The 18,162-nt window shown below is 44.5% G+C and overlaps 4 pseudogenes; all 4 read right to left on the minus strand.

Annotated features, from left to right (window-relative positions):
* Window positions 1-6,097: 6,097 nt before the first annotated feature.
* Window positions 6,098-7,219, minus strand: LOC132495415 (cytochrome b-like; annotated as a pseudogene).
* Window positions 7,220-7,808: 589 nt separating this feature from the next.
* LOC132495423 (NADH-ubiquinone oxidoreductase chain 5-like) lies at window positions 7,809-9,528 on the minus strand (annotated as a pseudogene).
* Window positions 9,529-12,025: 2,497 nt separating this feature from the next.
* LOC132495452 (cytochrome c oxidase subunit 3-like) lies at window positions 12,026-12,800 on the minus strand (annotated as a pseudogene).
* A 903-nt stretch (window positions 12,801-13,703) lies between these two features.
* On the minus strand, window positions 13,704-14,386 carry LOC132495469 (cytochrome c oxidase subunit 2-like; annotated as a pseudogene).
* Between the last annotated feature and the right edge of the window lie 3,776 nt (window positions 14,387-18,162).

An 18,162-nucleotide genomic window follows, 5' to 3' on the forward strand; every position in this document is an offset into this window, starting at 1 on the left:
CCTGTTCATTACCCTTTATATGCCTTGGGAGGGATCACTCTGACCCCCAACAGCAGGGACGTACTTGAGCTCTCTGAGATGCCCTCCAATGCCCCACCCCTTGGCTGGGGAGGGCTCCAAGCCCACAGCAGCAGCTCCAAAAGCTGCCCTCTCAGATCCTCCCCCATCTGCTCCACTAGAGGGGTCAAAGGATCATCCAGCCGTCCTTAACCAGCCACTTCCTGCAACTCCTTCAGAGGGTACGTCTAGCTTCAATATTTAATACCCGCCTTCTTAACTACCTGTAACATAAAGAACATTTCACTCTTTAGAAAACTGACAACTTAAATCAGTGGGAGAAAGGATGATTTATTCAAACCTGGTGCTGGGAAAACTGGTTTACTACTTGGGAAAAAAGGTAGATCCAGAGACAGCAAAATAAACCCAGATAGATGAAGAGGTTAATTCTGAACATGTGTAGCATGTGGATGAGTAACCAGCTGACCTAGGGGAGAGAAAAGCTTTTGTTTGCGCAAACTCCAAAAAAGGAAACACTAAAAAACCCAGCTACATAATGACAAAAAATCATTACTTCAAAAGTAAATTAAATAAAAATGCAAAGAGCAATCTAGGAAAAAAATATCTTCAACAAACATAACAAAGACAGGTTTAATATCATTAATATTGAAAGAAAACTCGCACATGAATAATGTTGTTGGCAGTCTCCAAGACAACCCCCAATGACTCCCACCCCCATGGTGTTCATGTCCTTCTGTGCGCCTCGCCCCTTGAGTGTGAGGGGACCCATGACTTGCTTCCAACCAGGAGAACACAACACAGGAGTTGGCTGGCATGTCTGCAATTACTCTACATAAGACCAACGTCCATTTTCTAACATTCTCTCTATTGCCTTCTCTGTTTTCATGCTTCCATGGAGCAAGCTCCAAGTTGGGAGGGGGGGCCCCACATGGCCAGGAACTGAGGACAGTCCCCAGCCAACAACCAACAAGGAACCAAAGCCCTCAGTCCAACAGTCCACAGGAACAAAATGCTGCCAACAACCTCAAGAACCTGGAAGTAGATCCACCCCCAGTCCAGTCTTCAGATAAGACCCCAGCCCTGGCCAACATCTTGACTTAGACTGTGAGCCCCCGAGATGAGGACCCAGCTGAGCTGTACCCAGATTCCTGACCCACAGAAACAAGTGTCTGTTGTTTCTAGCCACTACATTTGTGGTGATTTGTTACACAGCAATCAATAACTAACAAAATAATAAAAAAAGACACATCTAAGTAGAGCTGGACCGTGTCCCACTTCCAACCAGGATCCCTCCTGTGCTTTGCAGGTGACCTCTTTCCTCTAAGGGAGGGTCCCACCAAGCTTGCCTAATGAGCTTCCCAGAAGTGTCTGTGTCCACCAGAAAAGAGCCTCAAAAGGTCAGGGACATCTCAGCATCACCTGCCAACAAAATCATGGTGGAACCACCAGAGGCAAAGTATTGAAAGAGCAAACACTACCATTACAGTGTCAGCTAACCCTCCTCAAACATATTATTCAAAGGTGTGCTCTGATTGGGATTTCTTCTCCAGCAGGCGGTGGGGTAGGGGAGAAAGGTGACCCATGTTCAAATCTTGACACACCAATCATTAATACATGAAAAAAGAATATAATGTTTCAGTATAATGGAGACGCACAATAGTTATCCAATAAAAGGCAACTAATATTTCACATGGTTGCCCTTGATCTTAAAAAAAAAAGTACAATTTTTTTGAAGATTTGGCGAGAGATTTCATGGCTGACCATCCTACCCCTTTTTTGAGGTATTATATAAATCCAATCTTTGTTGAAGAAAGTTTGGGTGAGTGGATGGATGGATGGATGGATGGATGGACAGATGTTTGGATGGACTGGTCAACTGATCAACTGATTAATCAATTGATCTCAACGTGCCTTTTTGCCTTTTGTCCAGGCCCCAGCATGCAGAGTTCCTGAGGGCAGATGGACAGTGGCCTGGAGGAGGGCAGAGGAGCCTTGGGAAGGAGGAGCACAGACTGGTCCAAACACAAGGACAGACACAGGGGAGTGGATGCTCCATGAGCTCATGTCCATATCCTGTGGAGAGAGGACCACACAACAGCAACTAAACCCAAAGGGGCAATTTCATGGACCCTCTCCAGTAAGCTTGGCCCAGAGGACCACTGCCCCAGGGGAGGCGGCCCCTCACTGCTCCCCTGTCCCCTGTGCCATCAGTTGGGCATAGCCCTCCCACAGGGGTAGGGGGATCCATATTGTTAGGGCTAGAGTCAGAGCTAGGATTGGTGTGATAATAAATATGGAGGTGAAGGATGTAGCTGGTCGTAGTGGCTCTTTAGTGAATAGTTTGATTGTGTCGGCAATGGGTTGAAGTAGGCCGTGTGGTCCCACAATATTTGGTCCTTTTCGGAATTGTATGTAGACTAGGATTTTTTGCTCTACTTATGTTAAGAATGCTACGGCCGGGCTTCCCTGTGGTTCAGTGGTTAAGAATCCACCTGCCAATGCAGGGGACACGGGTTCGAGCCCTGGGCCGGGAAGATCCCACATGCTGCAGAGCAACTAAGCCCGTGTGCCACAACTACTGAAGCCCACCTGCCTAGAGCCCATATTCTGCAACAAGAGAAACCACCACAGTGAGAATCCTGCGCACGGCAATGAAGAGTAGCCCCCGCTCGCTGCAACTAGAGAAAGCCCGCGAGCAGCACTGAAGACCCAAGGCAACCAAAATAAATAAATTAAATAAATAAATAAATTTATTTTAAAAAAATAAAGAATTCTACTTCTAAAAGAATAGGAATAACAAGCATTAGGATGTTGATTATAAACATTTTGTTAGGGAGAGGGTTTGAAACTCTGAGTATAAAGGCTTAAATTTTATGCAATTACCGGGTTCTGCTACCCTAACTAAACCCTGGTCTTGGGTGGTTCTTTAGTGTTTGCTTATTAAGTTGAGATTATATCATTAATTGCTTTGAAGGTGCTTGTTTAAAGTGGGCCATATTTCTCTTGTCCTTTCATACTGGGGGAAATACATAATAGATAGAAACTGACCTGGATTGCTCCGGTCTGAGCTCAGATCACGTAGGACTTTAATCGTTGAACAAACAAAACTTTAATAGCAGTTACACCATTCGGGTGTCCTGATCCAACATCGAAGTTGTAAACCCTATTGTCAATATGGACTCTAGAATAGGATTGCGCTGTTATCCCTAGGGTAACTTGTTCCGTTGATCAGTTTTTGTATCAATAAGTGATATTATGCTTTGACTAGCGGGTCTAAGCTTTAATCACTCGGAGGATTTTTTGTGCTCTGAGGTCACCCCAACCAAAATTGTCAACCCATGTGAAATTTTGTTATCCCTTGGCAGTTTAACTATGTTTTGGGGTTGATTAATTGAAGCTCCATAGGCTCTTCTCGCCTTATTTTGTTATCACTACCTCTTCACGTGGAGGTCAATTTCACTGATTAAAAGTAAGAGACAGTAAAACCCTAGTGTGGCCATTCATACAAGTCCTTATTTAGAGAACAAATGATTATGCTACCTTTGCACTGTCAGGATACCGCGGCCGTTTATCAACTGTCACTGGGCAGGCAGTGCCTCTAATACTAGTGATGATACAGGTGATGGTTTTGGTAAACAGGCGGAGTTTGTGTTTGCCAAGTTCCTTTTACTTTTTTTAATCTTTCCCTGGGTGCACACCTGTGTTGGATTAACAGTATGTTTAAAAATAAATAGTCTAGTGTTGGGTTATATTTATTTACTGTTAACTGTCAGTATATTATTAGTAGCTGATGTAAACTTGTGCAAGGAGAAATACTTCTTGTTACTCATATTAACATATCGCTTCTATAATTTTATAGATTAGTCCAGTAATAAGACTAGGAGCTAATTTATTTAATATTGAAATTAAGATATATTTATTGTTGAGCTTGAATTCTTTCTTAATTGGTGGCTGCTTTTAAGCCAACTATGGTGCTGTTTGTTTTTACTCTGGTTAAGGTTGTAGCCGTTTCTGAAAAGCTGTACCTTTTTAGACTAACATTTAAATATACATTGAAACTTAGAAGAGGTTCTTAGTATTATTTAATGTTGAACTGAAATTCTTTTCCTGGACAACCAGCTATCACCAGGCTGGCTAGGCTTGCCACTTCTACTTGTAAATCTTCTCACTATTTTGCCACATAGATGAGTTTCTAGTTCTAGTAACTGTTCATAAGTAGCTCGTCTGGTTTCGGGTAGTTTAACTTAAGTTCTCTTTGCTAAAATATTGCTAGTTAAATCATTACGCAAAAGGTACAAGGGATAAACTTTGCTTTTTGTTACTTTTAATTTTTCTTTCATCATTCCCTTATGGTACTTTCTCTATGGCACCATTAGTATTTAAATTTCTATCTCCTATACTTTAGATGTTTGGTGAATGTTTTATTTGATTGGTTCATGCTAGTATGGTGGGACGGGTGTGGGTCAGGTTTAGTTCAAGGCATTCATAGGCTATGAAATTTTCTAGGTGTAAACTAGGTGTTTTATTTAAGCTACGCTTTGGTTTATCCAAGCACATCTTCCAGTATGCTTACCTTGTTACGACTTATCTCCTCTCATATAATTGACTAGCATGTGTTAATAAGTTGTGGTTTTGTCATAGTACCTGAGGAGGGTGACGGGTGGTGTGTGTGTGTTTCATGGCCTTATTCAACTAAGCACTTTATTCCTTTTTTAACATCTTATTGGGGTATAATTGCTTTACAGTGGTGTGTTAGTTTCTGCTTTATAACAAAGTGAATCAGCTATACATATACATATATCCCCATATCTCCTCCCTCTCGTGTCTCCCTCCCTCCCACCCTCCCTATCCCACCCCTCTAGGTGGTCACAAAGCACCGAGCTGATCTCCCTGTGCTATGAGGCTGCTTTCCACTAGCTATCCATTTTACATTTGGTAGTATATATAAGTTCATGCCACTCTCTCACTTCATCCCAGCTTACCCTTACTCTTCCCCATGTCCTCAAGCCCATTCTCTACATCTGCATCTTTATTCCTGTCCTCCCCCTAGGTTCTTCAGAACCTTTTTTTTTTTTAGATTCCATATATGTGTGTTAGCATATGGTGTTTGTTTTTCATTCTGACTTACTTCACTCTGTATGACAGACTCTATGTCCATCCACCTCACTACACGTAACTCAATTTCATTTTTTATGGCTGAGTAATATTCCATTGTATATATGTACCACATCTTCTTTATTCATTCATCTGTCGATGGACACTTAGATTGCTTCCATGTCCTGGCTATTATAAATAGAGATGCAATGAACATTGTGGTACATGACTCTTTTTGAATTATGGTTTTCAAGCACTCTATTCTTAATTTACTACTAAATCCTCCTTTGGTTTTTAGGTTTCATAAAAGCTTTCATGCAGGTAAGAGAGTGTTCTTGGTATAGAAAATGTAGCCCATTTCTTCCCACCCCATGGGTTACACCTTGACCTAACATTTTTATGTGTTATAGTTGTGCTTACTTTTGCTCCTTTTTAGGGTTTGCTGAAGATGGCAGTATATAGACTGAATTAGCAAGGGCTGGTGAGGTTTATCAGAAGAGGGGCACCTGCCGAGCGGGTTGATGGTTTCACGCAGCCTGGTGATTAAGCTCATGGTCTAATGGACAGGATATGCATGTTGACTAGAATTGATTTGACTCAATGTACTATGTACTATTAATAATCTATATGTACTATGCAATACTAATAATAAGATGTACATGCCTATAAGCATGGGGTAGATAGTGTAATGTACAATTATCCATATAATGTAATATGTACATATAAAGTATATGTACTTATTAATGTGGTAGTACAAGTATGCACGATGTACATAGTAGTTTGTGATAAAATGGACTGTTTTAATACTGATATAGTACTTAATAATTTCGTAAATGTCATAATTTCAGGGAATAGTTTAAGTAGAATTTCAGCTTTGGGTGCTGGCGGCGAAGCTTAGGGCTTCTTCCTTGAGTGTTAGGGAGGTGTGTTATTCTCCTCTTCTGGTTTACAAGACCAGGATAATATGATTTACTACAAAGACTCTTCATTTCATGAGATTGTTTTCAATGATGCTAGTTACTGGTATTAGCACTAGAATTAAAAGAAAGTATAAAATAGATGCGAGTTGTCCGATAATGATGAAGGAGTGTCCTCCAATCCATGTTAGTGGTAGTAGGTCTGCCACTAGCACTCAAAAGAAGAACTGGCTAAGGGGTCGGAATGTTATGCTTCATTGTTTGGATTTGTGGAGTATTGGAATAAATATTAGAATTAGGATTGAGAGTAATAGGGCTAAGACTCCTCCTAGTTTGTTGGGGATTGATCGTAGAATTGCATACGTGAATAGAAAGTATCACTCTGATTTAATGTGTGGTCGTGTGTTGAGTGGGTTTGCTAGGGTGTAGTTGTTGGGGTTGCCTAGCAAGTTGAGTGAAAATAAGGCTAGTATAAGTGAGGCTAGGATTAGTAGTAGGGCGCCCAGGATGTCTTTGATTGTGGAATAGGGGTGGGATGGAATTTTGTCTGTGTCAGATGGGATTCCTGTGGGGTTGTTGCATCCTGTTTCGTGGAAAAATAGTAGGTGGACAGCTACTAGCACTGCAATGGTGAAGGGGAGAATAAAATGAAAAGCAAAGAATCGCACAAGTGTTGCTCTGTGTACAGAAAAGCCGTCTCAGATCCATTCGATGAGAGCGGTGCCAATGTATGGGATTGCTGAGAGCAGGTTTGTAATGACCCTTGCCCCTCAGAATGACATTTGTCCTCATGGTAGTACATAGCCTATAAATGCAGTAGCTATAACTGTAAGCAGTAGAATAATTCCGATGTTTCATGTTTCTAGAAAGGCATAGGACCCATAATATAGGCCACATCCTATGTGAATATAAAGGCAGATAAAGAATATGGAAGCTCCATTTGCATGTATATATTGAATGATTCATCCATAGTTAAAGTCTCAACAGATGTGTGCTACTGATGAGAAGGCAGTTGTTGTGTCTGGAGTGTAGTGTATTGCTGGGAATAAGCCTGTTAGGACTTGTAGGATCAGGCAAATGTCTAGTAGAGAGCCAAAATTCCATCATGATAAAATGTTTGATGGGGTTGGGAGGTCAATAAATGTATTGTTGATTTTTATTAGTGGGTGTGTTTTTCGGATGTTGGTCATTGGTGTTCTTATAGTTGAATGGCAATGATGATTTTTCATGTCATTGGTCATGGTTGGAATCCATGTGAGAATGATGATGACGTATTTAAGTGTTATTTTTGTGATCAGTTTTGTGAGGGTTTCTTCAAAACCTTCGCCTATTTATGGGGGCTTTGGGTTGATTGTGAGTGGTGGTATTGGGTGTGGAATCGTGTTGAACTTTGGTGGTTCATGTTTAGGTTTGATAGTGTCTTTGGCTTATTCAGGTGGGATATTAGTTGTGTTTGGCTCTACGATGGCTATGGCCACTGAGCAGTATCCTGAGGTTTGGGTTTCTAATAAGACTGTCTTGGGGGCATTTCTTTCAGGGTTGATAATAGAATATTTGATGGTATTTTATAGTTTAAAGGATGAGGAGGTGGAAGTTGTGGTTCAGTTCACTGGTTGGGTGACTGAGTTAGTTAAGATGCTGGTGACGCTGGCTGTTTTGGTGAGGAGGCTGTAGGGACCACAGCATTACATGGTCATGGTACCTGGTTGGTGATTGTTACTCGTTGGTCGTTGCTTATTGGCGTTGTGGTTAGTATGGAGATTACTTGTGGTAATTAAATCAAGCCATCGTAAGGGTGAGAGTAACGAGGAACAATAGGAAGTATAGTTTGATAAGGCCTTTTTGGCTTGAGATGAGTGTGGAGAACTTGAGTTGAGTAAGGGATGTGGGTTTTGGTAAAATATTTTCTAGTCAGATTAAGTCTAAAAGGGAGGATGCTGACTTTTGGCTTAGGTTTAGGTAAGGAGGAAGACGGTACATGATGGTGGAGAAATATCCTAAGAGACTAGAGAATTTAAGGGTATTTGAGGGGTAGATGAATTTTAAGTTTTGTGTGTTAAGGTTGATTTCGAGTGCCAATACGAAGCCTAGGATGGTTACTGCAAGGGCAGTTAGTTCTAGATTTAAGGGTATGGTTATTAGGGGGACTGTTGTTGGAGATAATGAACCCGGCAAAGACATTTCCAATTAGTAGGCATTCGATGGAGTTAACTAAGAGGGGGTCGTTTTCATCGATGGGGGTTCGGGGAGAGGAGCGGGGTTGTCCTAACAGAGTGAAGAAGATGATGCGGGTGCTATAGACAGCTGTGAGGGAGGTGGCAATTAGAGTTATTAACAGGGCTCAGGCGCTGGTGTAAGACGTATTAGCGGCTTCGATGATCAAGTCTTTAGGATAGAAGCCTGTGAGGAAAGGCGTTCCTGTTAATGCCAGACACCCGATAATGAGGGCTGTTGTGGTGAAGGGTAAAGCCTCGAATAGGCCTCCTATGTTTCAAATATCTGGTTCGTCGTTCAGCCTGTGACTAATGGATCCGGAGCATATGAATAGCATGGCCTTAAAAAAAGCATGTGTGCAGATGTGCAAGAATGCTGGATAGGGTTTGTTGATGCCTATCATTACCATTATTCGGCCTAATTGGCCTGAAGGGGAGAAAGTGATAATTTTTTTAATGTCATTTTGGGTGAGAGTGCGTATAGCTGTGAATAGGGTGGTGAGGGCTCCTAAGCACAGCGCTATTGCTGGAATAAGTTTGCTGTTTTCCGTTAAAGGGTAAAATCGAATAAGTAGGAAGGCTCCTGCGACAACTATTGTGCTTGAGTGGAGCAGGGGTGATACAGGGGTGGGGCCCTCTATTGCTGAGAGAAGTCAAGGGTGGAGTCCAAATTGGGCTGATTTTCTGGCTGTGGCTAGTACGAGTCCTATAAGGGGGAGGTTCGAGGGATTTAGTGCGAGTATAAAAATTTGTTGCAGGTCTCATGTGTTTGAGTTAAACAGGAATCATGCTATTGATATAATGAACCCGATATCCCCAATGCGGTTTTGTAAGATTGCTTGGAGAGCAGCTGTGCTTGCGTCTGCCCCTCCATACCATCACCCAAGGAGTAGGAAGGATATCATTCCAACCCCCTCCCATCCAATGAAAGGCTGGAAGAGATTATTGACCATAACAAGGATTAGCATGGTGATGAGGAAGAGGAGTTGGTACTTGGAGAACCGATTAATGTAAGGGTCTAAGTGTAGGTACCATCTTGAGAGCTCCATAATGGACCACGTAACAGGTAATGCTACTGGTACGAATATTATTGAGAAGTAATCTATTTTGAAGCTAAGTGTTAATTTAAGCATTTGGACAGTGATTCAATGTCAGTTTGAAATAATTATTTCTTGGCCTGTGTGGAGGACTATTATTGTTGGAACTAGGCTGGTAATAAAAGCACATGAGACAGTATTTTTTACATATGATGGATATTTGTCACTTTTGTAGAAATCTGTGTTCATTATTATAATTGGGTTAATTAGTATTAGTGTGTGACCAGAGCAAAAGAGGAAAATAGGTTTATTACTTGGAATTGCACCAATTTTTTGGCTCCTAAGACTAATGGATAACTACTATCCTCTAAAAGCCTGAAAAAGCCATCTGTTAGGCATGGGGGCATGAAATAACAGTTCTTGCAGTACTTTCTCGGTGAATAAGAAGTCTCAGTCTTCTGTTACTAGATTCACAATCCAGTGGGTTTTTTAAAACTATATTTACAATACAGGGGGCCCAGGATGATTTGGGGATTTAGTGACAGGGGTAGGAGGGGTGGAACGTGGAGGGCTACAAGGGCGTTTTCTCGAGTGAAGGAGGGTGTAATATTATTAACATGGTGTGTGTATTTACTGTGTTTTGTCATAGTTAGTATGTATATAGAATATAGAGCTGTAATTACAGTCTTAGTTCCCATTAAGATAATGGTAAAATTTGATCATGAGAAGGTGGATATAGCTACGAACCGTTCTCCTATTAGATTAATAGTTGGATGTAGGGCTAAGTTTGTCAGGCTTGCCAGTAGTCATCAAGTGGCTATTAGCGGGAGGAGGGTTTGTGGGCCTCAAGTGCTATGTGGCTGATGGAAGAATATGTGATAAGTGATTTTAGGTCTGTTTGATGTAGACAGATTGAGCTGGTTATGATTATCCCTCATAAGGAGAGCATAAGAAAAGGGTATGCTACGAATTCTATCTGGGGATGGAGTATTGTTGTAGTTCATAGCATGCTGTAGCCCCCGAGTTTTAGTAATACGGCTGCAAGGACTATAGAGCCTGTGATGGGAGCTTCTACGTGTGCTTTGGTAGTCAAAGGTGGAGGCCATAATGGGGTATTTTTACCATAAAGGCTATTGTGCAGGCTAGTCGTATAAAAACGCTGGATCAGGAGTTAGGTAATGCTTGGGTTCAATATTGAAGTGCGAGGAAATTCAGAGAGCCCGTGGTGTTTTGGATATACACTAATGCCACTAGCCGCGGGAGTGATCCGATTAGTGTGTAGAATAGAAAATAGAGCCCTGCGTTGAGGCGTTCTGTTTGTTTACCTCATCGAGTGATGATGATGAGTGTAGGAATTAGTGTGGTCTCAAATATGATGTAAAATAGAATTAGTTCTGTGGCGGTAAATGTTATGATTAAAAGTGTTTGTAATATGATTAGTATAGTGATGCACAGTTTTTTTCGGGTCAGTGATTCTTTGAGCAGGTGAGATTGACTGGCTATTAATATCAGAGGTAAGAGTATATTGTCAAGATCAGTAGCAGTGCAGATAGGGAGTCGGAAAAAATATTAATGAGAAATAAAGGCTATTGTCATTAAACTGGTTAAGAAGAAGCAGGCTCGTGAGGCTAATTAGCAGGCTAGGGGTTGTAGTGTTAATTCAGATTATATTGTTTTTTGATAATCAAGTCAGTGGTATTAGTATAATCGTAGGGGTAATAAATGCTAACATTGGAGGAGGTTAAGGTTTTGTACGTAGTCGGAGCCATATGTATTTCATACTATTACTAACAAGGCTAGTCTGAGTGCGGCTTTGCAGGCTGCGAACACCAGTAGGATGATGGGTATTATGCTGGCCAAGGTGAAGTGTGAGTTTAGGATCCTTAGGGTCACCAGGATGAATAGTGATAATATTATGCTTTCTAGACATAGTAGTGAGGACAGTAAGTGGGATAGATATATTAGCAGCCCTACAAGGGATACTGTGAAAGCTATAATAATATTCATGTACACTAAAGACACTTGGTAATTAGGAGTTTAGTCATAATTTAATGAGTCAAAATTATTTGTTTTGTTTTAAACTAAATACCATAATCAGTCCACTCCAGTCTTTTTTTTTTTTTTTTTTTTTTTTTTGCAGTACGCGGGCCTCTCACTGTTGTGGCCTCTCCCGTTGCGGAGCACAGTCTCCGGACACACAGGCTCAGCGGCCATGGCTCATGGGCCCAGTTGCTCCGCGGCATGTGGGATCCTCCCGGACTGGGGCACGAACCCATGTCCCCTGCATCGGCAGGCGGACTCTCAACCACTGCGCCACCAGGGAAGCCACTCCAGTCCTTTTGAGTTCACTCGTAGGCCAGGCTAATTGCCAATAATGAGATTAAAAGTAAAACCATGGTGAGTATTGTTTTTAGATTACTTGTTAGAGTTGCTCAGGGGAGGGGCAGTAGGAGGGCAATTTCTAGGTCAAAAAGGAGGAATGTGATTGCTACTAGGAAAAATTTTATGGAAAAAGGCAGGCAGGCGGATCCTATAAGGTCAAATCCGCATTCATAAGGGCTTGTTTTCTCTGCGTACGTGTTTAGCTAGGGGAGTCAGAAGGCGATGAGTATGAGCAAGGAGGCCAGTGCAGTATGTGTTAATAGGGTCAGTATTAAGTTTATTATCATTTTTCGGGGGGGGGTACCAAAACTAACTGATTAGAAGTCAGTTGTATTAATTAATACTAAAAGAATTAAGAACCTCCTCAATAGATAGATACGTAAAGGAATAGTCATACAACATCTACAAAATGTCAGTATCAAGCAGCGGCTTCAAAGCCAAAGTGGTGGTTGGATGCGAAGTGGAATCTTAATTGGTGTAGAAAACAGACGATAAGGAAGGTGGACCCAATGATTACGCACAGTCCGTGGAACCCTGTGGCCATGAAGAAAGTTGACCCATATACTCCATCTGAGATTGTAACTGGAGCTTCATAATACTCCAGGGCTCGTAGGAGTGTAAAATATACACCCAGGGCAATTGTAATAAAGAGGACTTGGAGTTTGGGCTTGTGATTTCCTTCCATAAGGCTGTGGTGGGCCCAGGTGATAGACACCCAGAGGCTAATAGCACGGAAGTGTTGAGAAGCGGAACCTCTAGGGGGTTTAGAGGGTGAATGCCTGTTGGCGCCCAGCACCTGCCTAATTCAGGAGTGGGGGTGAGGCTTGAGTGATAGAAGGCTCAAAAGAAGCCGGTAAAAAAAAGAGGACTTCTGAGGTGATAAATAAGATTATCTCATATCCAAGCCCTTTTTGGACGATTGGTGTGTGATGGCCTTGGAAGGTGCTTTCTCGAATAACATCTCGTCATCACTGATGTATTGTTAGAGTATTAGTTAGTAGGCCTAATATTAGTAGAATTATTGAGTTGAAGTGGAATCACATGATTAGGCCCGTCATTATGGGGAGGGCTGACAGGGCTCCTGTAAGGGGTCGAGGACTGGGGTTTACTATGTGGTACGCGTGAGTCTGGTGGGTCATTATGTGCTGTCATGTAGATATAGGCTTACTAGGAGGGTAAACACATAGGCTGGAATTATAGCAACGGCAAATTCGAGGGTAGTGAGTAGGGTGAGAACGATGAATGTCATGAAAGCTGTGGCGGTGTTGATGCTTCTTATTGCTAAAGCTGTCCCTCTGATTAGGTGTATTAATACATGTCCCGCCGTAATATTGGCTGTTAATCGCACAGCTAGTGCGATTAGATAAACAGGCTGATAGTTCGATAATCACTAGTATGGCGGTAAGGGAGGTGGGTGTGCCTTGTGGTAAGAAGTGAGCTAAAGATACTTTTTTGTTTTGTTTCAAAAACCTGTAATCACGGTGCCGGCTCATAGGGGAATGGCTGTTCCACATTTATTGAGAGCTGAGAGGTGGGTGTAAACGGGTGGGGTAGTCGTCCCAGAAGGTTGGATGACTCAATAACTAAAAGGAATGATATTAGTATTAGTGATCAAGTCTGTCCCTTGTGATTGTGGGTGCTTATTATTTTGATGTAAGTTGGACTAGTCATTGTTGAAGGGAAATTATGCGATTATTCATTAGTCGTTTTGATGTTGGAAATAAAATACTTGGAAACATAATAATTAAAATGACTACAAGGAGGCCTATTATTGTTGGGGTTATGAAAGAGGCAAGTAGATTTTCATTCATTTTGTTTCTCAAGGGGTGGACTGTTTTTGCATTTTGGTGCGTGTTGACTCTAGGTTAGGGTAGTAAGTGTACTTTGAGACTTTTAGTTGAAATATAATAAACAGTGTTAGAAACATAGATGAAATGGTAGTGAATCACGTTGATGTATCTAGTTGTGGCATGCCATTAAGGAGAGTCTTAGCTCTCGGTCTTTAACTTAAAAGGTTAACACTACCTAGCTTCTTAATGAGCTTACAATATTGATGCAGATCGTTTTTCAAAGTATTTTAGGGATACTAATTCAGGGACAATTGGCATGAAGCTATGGTTTGACCCACAAATCTCTGAACACTGTCCATAATGCAAACCTGGTCGTGCTGATATTAGGGTTGTTTGATCTAGGCGCCCTGGGATTGCATCTGTTTTCAGCCTAGGGAAGGTACGGCTCCTGAGTGTAATACATCTTCGGAGGAGATAATTATTCGGATTGTTATTTCTATGGGCAACACTACTCGGTTATCTACTTCTAGCAGTCGTAGCTCCCCTGGTTTTAAGTCTGATGTTGGGATTATATAGGAGTAAACATTTAAGTCTTTGTAGTCAATGTACTTATAACTTCAGTATCACTGGTGGCCTATAGTTTTTACAGTAAGAGACTGGTTGTCGATTTCATCTATCATGTAGAGGATTCTCAACGATGGCAGGGCAATTAAACTCAAGATAATGGCCGGTAAGATGGTTCAGATGCTTTCTACTTTTTGTGCGTCTATTGTGCTGCTATGTGTTAGCTTAGCTGTTAGTGTTAGTGAAATGATATAAAGAACCAGAGAGCTAATGAAGGAGACAGTTATTAGTGTGTGGTCATGAAAGTGTACTAATTCTTCCATGATGGGTGATGTCGCGTCTTGAAACCCTAGTTGGAAAGGATATGCCATAGAGATATACAGGATTTCCATCTGTGACTTAACTTTGACAAAGTTGCATAAAATTTTACTAATACCTCATTTACGGAGAAAGACATAGTGGTTACGGTGTCCCCCTATGGACAAGGACCTTGGGGCCCTCCCCCTCCAGGGTGAAGAGAGCTTCCCGGCAGTGGCTGGGGGGCAGATCCCCAAGATGATGGCAGAGATGGACAGCCCAGCACATCCAAGAGGAAGACAGCCCGAGACCTAGGACGTATGGGGCCACCCGGGGGGCCAAGCAGGGGTAGCTGTTTAGGCCAGGTCCCTGCCTCTGCTGCACCGGGCGCCCTCCAACTACCCTCCTCTCTCCTCTGTGTCCCACCCTCCCTGCCCACCCTAAGAGGGACGTGTGCATCTCCTCCTGGGCCAGCAACAGGGAAGAGTTACAGGAAGAGTGACCAGGTCGAGCTCTTCAGGCTGAGAGGGGGAAGGGAGACGACCACACAGCTTGGAGTAGGCTTGATTGGGATTGTGTGTTTGCTGGAGAGGGGGGCCGGGGGGCGGGAATTTGAGCTCACCTTTAAAGGATCTTAGGGTGGAAATACATCATCTTTCAATTAAAATTTTACTGAATTTTCACTTGAATTTCCCCATCTGCTACTTTAATTATGCCTAGCCCCGAACCTAGCTCTAAGCCATCTGTGTTCTTATCTCATTAGATTGGGGTTATTTGTGTTTGTCCGATTCCAGCAGGAAGCAGTGAGTCCTTCGCAGGGAAGAACTGAGTCTAGGACATTCTGGATCTTTTGAAGCCAACAGATGCCTGTCACACCACAGGGTCTCGGAAAGGGTCTGTCGAGCAGATGCTTCATCAGTGGTGATGTGAGGGGTGGGCTGAAGCTTCTCTGTTAACTGGCCTTGGATCAGAAGTAGCAGAACCGAGACCTGGGGCTCCGGGTGGAGGCCTTGCTCCGTGAGCCCTGAGAATGGCCGGGCTAGGGCTGGGTGGTCACGCGCTGGAGCGAGAAGCAGGGGTCCTTACCTGTGTGCAGATATGGCGCACACACACACACTGCTACAGCCAGAGCCCGGGCACTGATGGAAATCAGCCTTTACTGCCCATCACATCACGCTTGGCACACAGTAGGCGCTCAGTAGTTGCTCCCAGTGTGAGTGTTAGTATGGGAAACCCTGTAACAGGGCTCACCCAACAGAAGAGAGGAGCCCTAAATCCAACCTGGGAACCACTGGTCTCGCTAAGCCCGACATCTCTTACCGGGGCCCAGGACAGAGCGGGCACCCCGTTTCCTGCCCAGCGGGAGCTACGGCCCGATGGGAACCTCTTCACTGGGGGCCCCCTAAGGGGCAGACTCGCTAAAGAAAGCAGGTCACATTTCCATGTAAAACTCATAAGCTTATGTGGCACAACCAGAGAAAACAGGTGTTTTAACTGCACGAAACCAGGCATCGTGGCCAAAGGAGCCGCCAAAGGCACAGGCCCACAGGTCATCACAAGCAGCCCCTGGAAAATAAAAATGTCAACCCAGAACTGGAAGGCATTTCTGGAAGTTCTGGAGAAGTGGTTTCTATCACTGCAGGGGGCGTGGCTTAACACCAGGCAGCATCACAGCTCGAGCCTGAAGTATTTATCAGGAGCCACTAAAATGCTTGCGAGCCCCAGGTTGCCAGGAGGCAGAGGAAGGGCGGACGCTGGAGCTGCTGGAGCTGCTGGGCCCCAAGAGCTCGCTGCCCCACCCTTCTCCCCTTCAGGTGATCCAGAGCGGACTCCCAGGCAAAGCAGCTATTCCTTCCTCAGAGGTACCCCTGCTCCCACAGGCGTGCACGGGCACGTGTGCACACACGCATACGTGTGAGCGTGCACACACGTAGCACTCATCGCGGCCAGACCTCTTACAGACATGAACGCAGATCTCCTCCTCCCACGGGGGCTGCCGCTACCACCACCCTGCTTCACAGTGAAGGAGTGGAGACACAGGACAGTCCAGTGGCCTGCCCAGCCGCACGGGGGCCCCACCGCTGCCCCACACAGCTGATGCCCGGCAGCCAGCTCCAGCAGTGGCCGTGGAATCAGGGGTCCAGTGATGGGCCTGTGGTCCCAAGTTCAAGTCCAGCCAATTGCAGGCCCCAGGCCTCCTCCCACTTCCCTCTCACCCATCACCCCCCCCACACACACACACATATGCACACATTGCTGATTCAGAAAACTAACACAGGACTTTGGGAGAAGGGACAGGAAATGACTATTCAAATCACAAATGCCCATCGATCCATTAAAAGAAGATTTTAGCCCCCAAAACTAGGAAAGACATCATCCAAGAATAAAGGACAGAGCTTCCAAGTCATCCTGCTCTTTTGTCACCTCACCACTCTGTCCTGGTCTGCCTGCGTCTCATCCCGCTGGCTCTGGGGGGCTCCCACCGTGGACCACGGGGGCAGGGGAGTGGGGCTCCAGTCAGGGAAGTGACGGGTCACATGTGACAGGAGATGGCTCTGGACACAAAACACGGACCTGAGGCAGGTGGCTGGAGAGGTGGGGATGGCAGACTATGGTGTGGACAGGGGAGGGGGACTTGTGCCCTGAGGGCAGGTCTGTGCCTGGCCCGCCCCCCGACCATAGTCACCTTTGTCACACCAGAGGGCAGCATATGGAAGACACTTGGGACAGACCTGACGCCCCGCAGGCTGAATCCTGGCCCGGGGCCTCGTCCCACACTGGCCCTGAGAAAGCAAAAGTAATGTCAGGCTTTGGCTGAAGAAAAGCTCACTCATTATGGAAGAGGAGAGACTGTTTCTGTTCTCAGCAGGAGGCATATTTACTTCTTTGCATGAAGGTATTTCTAAACACAGGTAATTATAAAAATCATTACCCCCTCACTCCAGAGTGGGAAACCATATGGTCGGTAATACGTTCATAAATAATTACCCTGTGCAAGTTCTCTGAAATAATATTTCCTAGTTGTTTTCTTCCTTTCTGCAGAAAATAAATCCTCCAGTGTGTTCTCTCATTTGGAAAACAGGTTGGCAACAACTCTCTGGGTATCAATAGTAAAAGGAAGGAAGAGAAGGTGTCTTGGGCCCCATCCTCCTGACCTGGAGGACGTGCTCCCTGCCTTCCAGGCCTGCGGCCCCGCCTGGGGGACTGAGTCCCAGGCTGCCCAAGCATCCTGGCTCACCCCAGTGGGAGCCAGTCTCCAGCATCAGGACCAGCCACGGGGCTGCCTCCGCGGGGGTCCCTCAGCATCCCCCTGGGCCGAGCTCAGCTTTTCTCCTTCTGTTGGCTGTTCATGGATGAGGCCTGTTCGAATCCCGGGGGATTTCAGGTCCATCCAAGCATGATAAGTCCCATGAACCCAGGCCAGTCCTGCAGTAAAGGGACCCGTCCAGGCTGGGGTAGGGGGAGGAGGTGTAGTTTGGCCGGGCCAGGCACAGGATACATCAACCATTGGGGCCTTGGCAACGTCCTGTCACCTCCCTGCTTCTCTGGGACCCCCACCTGGGGCAGGGTCCCCGCTTTGGCTTTGATCTTTGCCTGGCCCCATCCTGCTGCTGCCTTCCCTCCATTCTTACAGAGTCTCTGTGTTCTTGCATTTTTTGCTTGAACTTAGAAAGTAAATACTCTTTGTAACTCTGCTGGTGAGGACACGAAGCATTCTGCAAACTTCCTCAATTCTCCGTCTGTGGACATAGATTCTAATTAAAAAGAACACAGTATGTCAGCCTGCTTTTCATGAGAAACCGTCTCCCCATCGAGGCTCTCCCGGCCCTCGGGCGGCCGTGCTAGTCTC

The sequence above is a fragment of the Mesoplodon densirostris genome, chromosome 8, assembly GCF_025265405.1.
Source record: "Mesoplodon densirostris isolate mMesDen1 chromosome 8, mMesDen1 primary haplotype, whole genome shotgun sequence".
Taxonomy (NCBI): Eukaryota; Metazoa; Chordata; class Mammalia; order Artiodactyla; family Ziphiidae; genus Mesoplodon; species Mesoplodon densirostris.